The sequence below is a fragment of the Nanorana parkeri genome, unplaced genomic scaffold (genome assembly GCF_000935625.1).
Source record: "Nanorana parkeri isolate BGI_ZX_2015 unplaced genomic scaffold, ASM93562v1 scaffold2249, whole genome shotgun sequence".
NCBI lineage: Eukaryota > Metazoa > Chordata > Amphibia > Anura > Dicroglossidae > Nanorana > Nanorana parkeri.
Window position 1 is genome coordinate 168,066 of NW_017308517.1, and position 7,867 is coordinate 175,932.

Below are 7,867 nucleotides of genomic sequence, written 5' to 3' on the forward strand. Positions count from 1 at the left end.
GCTACACCACCCACGGCAACAGTGAGCGGCCTTCTGGAGCCGCCTGACCCGACCTTGGCAGAGCGGCTCCCGTTACACACCATTCAGTGCCCGGTTTAACAACCGAGGGCGACAACGGAGACAAATCGGGCGCGCTTGTCACAAATGCTGAGGTCACCGTGGTCACCTGAGATTTGCGTTGACTTTTCGTGATTGGCAGTCCCTGTAAAATGATGAAGGTAAGATAACCCAACGGCACAATCTGGCCATAACCGGAACAAAAGATTATGCCACCATGCAGATTCACGATGGGATCATGTAGATGGTTTGGTCTATAGGAGGGGAAGAGCTTTGTTGATCCAAATGGTCAGGACTTCTCAAGGCTCCTCCCACTTTGACGCATTTCACCCAAAGCCTGGACCTAATTGCGGAGTAGCGATGTCATATCCTGACCATGTGAATCAACAAAGCTCCCTGAGGATGCTGGATATTCATGGTATCAGTTCCTGTCCAGCTGGGAATTTGGGGTGTTCAAGCTTCAATATCCGAACATCAGACACAAGGGGACTAGAAATAGATTGGTCAGGTTGGGTTTACAGTGCACATACCTGCATTAGCTTGGCTGCGTTCCTGCCCCTTGACCTCCATTGATGCACATTTGGTTGAGGGCCCCCTTGGTTGCTTCCTCCCACCTCTCCATCACACCAGGGCTCAGCAATGACATAAGGGGGTGCATGGAATCACAGACGCAGTGGAGGATACAACCATCTAACACTCCCAGAGGTGTCGAATGTCCAAGAGTCGAAGGGAAGGTAGGAGACCTTGTCCACCATGAATCTGAGTATAATGGCTCCTCAATGGCAGGGCACTGTCTTTGAATTGTTTCACTTTAGGGGGTGGGGGAGATATGGTATTAAAATGGCTCTTTAAAAGGTTATGGAAGCTCCTTTCAACTATCTTGGATCTGTTCTTGTGCCATATGGTCCCTCATGAGCTGGGAACATGACCTTAGATATCAAAGGAACCCTGACGCCAGCTTTCCAACACCCGCAAATTTAACCTATGTAGTCCCCATGGCAATCTGGAGACACGGGCCACCAGGGAAGTGAGTGTAATGGGTCTTCATGAGTAGGGTACACCGCCTTTGAACTCTTTTCCCTGACAGGGTCACATGACAAAACACTTCATTTTGCCTCTCCTGTTTTATTTAATTTTCTATTAAATTCTCTGAAATGGCAAAAAAATTGCTTGAAATGCCTCAATTTTTCATTGAAATTTCATGGAACTCCCAGTTTCACCCGTCCCTGTGCACAAGCTGGTATAAAAGGCAACGAGCACGACTATGACCAAGAGGATCCAATGTGTTCATTGGTACCTGCGGCTTACTGGTGACATGTCCATAGCTATAAAGTTATGTCTACGCTTTTCCTTCTCCAAGGAAGTGATGGAGGGATGAGGACAGCGGTGGGTGAGGTCCGATCCCGCTCGGCAGCAACAGATCACAGTCAGCAATCGGTCGCTATTGCAAGGATTTGTTGTTGGAAGGAAATGGGTGAAGGAGTCTCAGGTCCGTCCTGCTCCCATATGGCCACCAACACTTATAGCAAACCCACCTATGTAATGGGCGATGTCATGGAGTTTCCATCTTCCCTGCTACAGAGCACTGATTGATTCAGCTCCTGGCCTTAGCCCTGGGCTAGGTTGGCACCAGACGATGGCAATTTCAGTAGACCACTAAACATGGACCTTCCAAACCGCCGAAACCCGGTGTAATTTTCACAACGGTCCTATGGCGGAGAACTGCTACTGCAGTGTTGTCTGTAGATGAGATATGAATCCTAACGTGTAAGTCATTGGAGAATAAAAAATCAAACCTATTGAGTCCGTCTCTAGAACACATAACATACATGTCTCCAGGTATTACCCCTAAAAATACTGCAAGTGCTGAACAATACTTATTGATGATGATGACGTTCCATGAGCTTAGCCTGACATCTCATTGCCATTACTGGACTGATCTCCCAGGAGGCATGGACAGCCCAGCCCTGACTCCACCCTTTCCCTTCCCCCCTCTGTCCCTCTACATTTCTATACATTGCGGGGGCAATTCATTTTCTCAAGGGGCTACATGAGACACTGGGACTGTCGTGAAGGGCTGAATGCTAGGGGTGGGGGAACACATTTGATGTCACTGGTTGCTAGGATTGTCTGGCGGTCCTAGCAACCATCTGCAGAGGAGGTGCACACTTGATGTTATTGGTTGCTAGGACGCCAGTAGTCCTAGCAACCAATGACTACAGAGGAGGTGGACACCTGATGTTATTGGTTGCTAGGACGCCAGTAGTCCTAGCAACCAATGACTGCAGAGGAGGTGGACACCTGATGTTATTGGTTGCTAGGACGCCAGTAGTCCTAGCAACCAATGAATGCAGAGGAGGTGGACACTTAATGGCATTTGCTGCTAGGACACCAGCGGCCCTAGCAAACAATGCAGAGGAGGTAGACACCTGATGCTATTGGTTGCTAGGACACCAGTAGTCCTAGCAACCAATGACTGCAGAGGAGGTGGACACTTGATGACATTGGTTGCTCAGACGCCTAGCAACTGACAACTGAAGAGGAGAGGGCCTGCGCTTGGCTATGGCTTGCAGTGGATTTACCAGCCTTGGAGACCGGCCCATCCACTGTCAGCCAGACATAACCAAGTGCAGTATGGTCCTTTGACTGCCCCAGTCCGGACAGTGACAGCCAAAGGACCAGATGTGGCCCGTGGGCCATAAAATGCCCGGGTCTGGTATATGAGAGCTTGGTGATTGCCAGTTATCAGCCCTGAGTTCAGGCATGAGATAGGGCAACCTCTATGAGGGGCCTTATAGCCAGACAGGGAGGGAATCCAAGAGGAAATTTAAAAAAAAACAGTTATCCCCAACAAGCCAAGATAGGAGGTTCAGATGATTACAGATACCCATTTATGACTGGTTCTTTTTAGGGCAGACTAGGTCACATGGTGCACAGTGTGCTATGGTATCCTACTGGCAAAGAGCTTTATTCTAGCTAGGGATGCACCGATATGGGTTTTTTTTGGTATCGAACACGAGTGTATTTCTTTACTCGCCGATACCGAGTACTAATACCGGTGCTTCAGTTAGCATGGAGCCGGCTTCCCGGGCAATCAGGAAGCCGGGCGGCGTGTCATTATCAGCCGCCCAACTTCTTGATTGCCCGGGAAGTCAGCTCCATGCTGTTTGGCCGGATCGATACTGATTGGCCCGGGATGCTGGCTTCCCAGCCAATCAGCATGGAGCCAGGTTCCCTGCCAATCGAGAAGTCGGGCGGTGGGTAATGACTCGATGCTGTTTGGCTGGCTCGTCGCTGATTGGCCAGAAACCCAGCTAATCAGCAGGGAGCTGGTTTCCCCGACAATCAGGAAGTCGTTAGGCGGGTCATTACTCGCCACTCAGCTCCCTGATTGGCTAAAAAACCATGCTGTTTGGCCGGCTCCATGCTGATTGGCTTGGAAGCCGGCTTACTAGGCCAATCAGCATCAAGCTGGCCAAACAGCATTGAGTCATTACCCACCGCACTCCTCGATTGGCCGGGAAGCCGGCTCCATGCTGTTTGGCTGGCTCCATGCTGATTGGCTTGGAAGCTGGCTTACTAGGCCAAACAGCATGTAGCCGGCTTCCCAGCTAATCAGGAAGCCGGGCGGCGAGTCATTACCCGCTGCCCAGCTTCCCGCTTGGCCGGCTCCATTTTCCCTCACGGCACTGTCGGTCCGAGGAAATTTCCCTCTGATCGGAAGTGTCGACATCGGGGAAGGTATCTGAGCAATTGGCCGAGTACGAGTAATCGGTACCGGCATCCCTAATTCTAGCCATGGTCCAGTGTCTCCTCTTGCCGTGGCTCACCAGAATCCACATTCTGCAATGAGGTGTTGGAGGTGAGTCCTGTCTATCTAGGGACAATCATAGAGTGGCCAGCTGCTTCTCAGGGTCCTGTCTATCTAGGGACAATCATAGAGTGGCCAGCTGCTTCTCAGGGTCCCATCTATCTAGGGAGAATCATGGAGATGGGCCAGCTCCTTCTCGGGGTCCCGTCTATCTAGGGACAATCATAGAGTGGCCAGCTGCTTCTCAGGGTCCCATCTATCTAGGGAGAATCATAGAGACGGGCCAGCTCCTTCTCGGGGTACCGTTTATCTAGGGAGAATCATAGAGACGGGCCAGCTCCTTCTCGGGGTCCCGTCTACATAGGGAGAATCATAGAGACTGGCCAGCTCCTTCTCGGGGTCCCATCTATCTAGGGACAATCATAGAGTGGCCAGCTGCTTCTCAGGGTCCCATCTATCTAGGGGGAATCATAGAGACGGGCCAGCTCCTTCTCGGGGTGCCGGCTATCTAGGGAAATCTATCTAGGGAGAATCTTAGAGACGGGCCAGCTCCTTCTCCGGGTCCCGTGTATCTAGGGAGAATCATGGAGACAGGCCAGCTCCTTCTCTGGGTCCCATCTATCTAGGGAGAATCTTAGAGTCGGGCCAGCTCCTTCTCGGGGTCCCGTGTATCTAGGGAGAATCATGGAGATGGGCCAGCTCCTTCTCGGGGTCCCGTGTATCTAGGGAGAATCATGGAGATGGGCCAGCTCCTTCTCGGGGTCCCGTGTATCTAGGGAGAATCATGGAGATGGGCCAGCTCCTTCTCGGGGTCCCGTGTATCTAGGGAGAATCATGGAGATGGGCCAGCTCCTTCTCGGGGTCCCGTGTATCTAGGGAGAATCATGGAGATGGGCCAGCTCCTTCTCGGGGTCCCGTGTATCTAGGGAGAATCATGGAGATGGGCCAGCTCCTTCTCGGGGTCCCGTGTATCTAGGGAGAATCATGGAGATGGGCCAGCTCCTTCTCGGGGTCCCGTGTATCTAGGGAGAATCATGGAGATGGGCCAGCTCCTTCTCGGGGTCCCGTGTATCTAGGGAGAATCATGGAGATGGGCCAGCTCCTTCTCGGGGTCCCGTGTATCTAGGGAGAATCATGGAGATGGGCCAGCTCCTTCTCGGGGTCCCGTGTATCTAGGGAGAATCATGGAGATGGGCCAGCTCCTTCTCGGGGTCCCGTGTATCTAGGGAGAATCATGGAGACAGGCCAGCTCCTTGTATCTAGGGAGAATCATAGAGACGGGCCAGCTCCTTCTCGGGGTCCTGCGGGGGAAAGTCCCAGGCTGTTGTCCTACAAGGCCTCGCTCCGCCCCGGTGGACTGAACTCACTCCTGAAGCCATCGCACTTCTCTGCAGACTTGTCCTGATCCACAGAGGCAGCCGGAGACAAATGGTTCTGGCACCGAAGTTCGGCTCTGCCCAATCTCCAGATGGAGAGGGCGATAACAAGTTTCCAGTGTGTGAGGAATCTCAGGCCGGGTTGTCCCACCAACATGGAAGATTTACACTACAAGAAATAAACATTTCCCACGCAGAACAAAGTGCAGACACGCCATTCATTCCCGGGATGCGGGTCCCTTCATCCACCAGAACCGGTGCCATGACAGCTGGATGCGGGTCCCTTCAAAACCAGAACCGGTCCCGTCACAGCTGGGTGTGGGTCCCTTCATCCACCAGAACCGGTGCCGTGACAGCTGGATGTGGGTCCCTTCATCCACCAGAACCGGTCCCGTGACACCTGGATGTGGGTCCCTTCATCTACCAGAACCGGTGCCATGACAGCTGGATGTGGGTCCCTTCATCCACCAGAACCGGTCCCGTGACACCTGGATGTGGGTCCCTTCATCTACCAGAACCGGTGCCATGACAGCTGGATGTGGGTCCCTTCATCCACCAGAACCGGTGCCGTGACAGCTGGATGTGGGTCCCTTCATCCACCAGAACCGGTCCCCTGACACCTGGATGTGGGTCCCTTCATCCACCAGAACCGGTGCCATGACAGCTGGATGTGGGTCCCTTCATCCACCAGAACCGGTCCCGTGACACCTGGATGTGGGTCCCTTCATCCACCAGAACCGGTGCCATGACAGCTGGATGTGGGTCAGTCTCCCCTCCCCCAGTGATCAGTCTGCTGCAGGCAGGTGGAAGCATTTCCTCAGTCTCCCCTCCCCCAGTGATCAGATTGTAACTTTGTAGCAAGTCACAAGGTGAGAGGCTGCAGCAGGGGGCTGATCTGTGTCAGACGTTTGTGAACACGAACTGCACAGACACCGGGATTTACATGACTGCATCATCCCTGAGCCGGCATCTCAGTCCAGGAAGTAGATGGTGACCCTGGATGATGCCTGAGCACCGATGGCGCCGTCCTTCTGGAGAGAAAAGCAGATGAAGGCATTGCCAGGGGTAGTCCTGTGATCTCTGTGAGTGTGATGCTAACATGCATGCGACTTGGAAATAAGATAAGGAGGCGGATTACAGAGCCGCCACAGGTGCCAATTCCTCCATTAGGAGCCGAAATGTGTTTGCTTAGCGTGTGTTTGGACGCGCTGATTGCGGGAGTCAGCGGAGAGCCGGGAACCCGACCGCCGCCTCCAGCGTCCTCTCTGCGCTCCCCTGTTATACACACACACACGGTCCTCCCATTGGTGGAGAGAGGACACAGTGTACAGAGGACAGGACAACTATAGGGAGTATAGGGACCTCCAGTGTGCATGGCCAACCTGCGGCCCGGAATGTCCGCAGTCTCCGACCATCTCCTGTAGTATGTCTGCTGCAGGCAGGAGGAGGCATTTCTTCAGTCTCCCCTCCCCCAGTGATCAGTCTGAGAAAGAAAGAAAGACAGTCTGCTCAGTGCCTTCCCCAGGGTGACGGTCTGCTCAGTGCCTTCCCCAGGGTGACGGTCTGCTCAGTCCCTTCCCCAGGGTGACAGTCCACTCATTCCCTTCCCCCGGGGTGACAGTCCGCTCGGTCCCTTCCCCGGAGTGACAGTCCGCTCCGTCCCTTCCATGGGGTGACACCTTCCATGGGGTGACAGTCCGCTCAGTCCCTTCCCCGGGGTGACAGTACGCTCAGTCCCTTCCCCAGGGTGACAGTCCGCTGGGTCCCTTACCCGGGGTGACAGTCCGCTCATTCCCTTCCCCGGGGTGACAGTCTGCTCGGTCCCTTCCCCGGAGTGACAGTCCGCTCCGTCCCTTCCCCCGGGGTGACAGTCCGCTCAGTCCCTTCCCCGGGGTGACAGTCCGCTCAGTCCCTTCCATGGGGTGACAGTCCGCTCAGTCCATTCCCCGGGGTGACAGTCCGCTCAGTCCCTTCCATGGGGTGACGGGAAGGACAGGAGAGGGAGAGGAGAGGGAGACAGGAGGGACAGAAGAAGAAGGAGACAGGAAGGACAGGAGAGGGAGACAGGAGGGACAGAAGAAGGAGACAGAAAGGACAGAGGGGGAGAAGGAAACGGGGTCACAATCAGAGATAAAAAGGGCAGACAGGAGGGTCATAGAGGAGGGAGACTGTAAAGGTGAAGGGAAGGGAGTGAAGAGGAAAACAAGAGAGGGAGACAGAAGGGGTGGAAGGGAGATAGGAGAAGGAAACAGGAAAGACAGTAAGAGAGAAGAGGGAGACAGGGAAGGTGAAAGAGAGGGAGGGACAGAGGGGAGATAGGAGGGGGGGGATAGAATGAATAAAGAATAGAGAGAAGAAAAAACAAAGGTAGACATGACGGATACAGGGGAGAGACTTCAGAGAAGGAGAAAGTAAAGGGAGGGGAGAGGGGGACAGGAAGAACAAAAAGCTGGTATGTGAGGGGGACAAGAGGATAGGAAGGAAAGGGAGAAAGTGAGAATAAAGGGGGAAAAAAGAGGGGTACAGGAATAAAGACAAGAGTGAAGCAGGGGATGGGGACAGGAGGAAAGAGGGGACGGAAAGTGAGGGGGACAGGAGGGAAGAAGAGGTAGAAGGTGAGGGG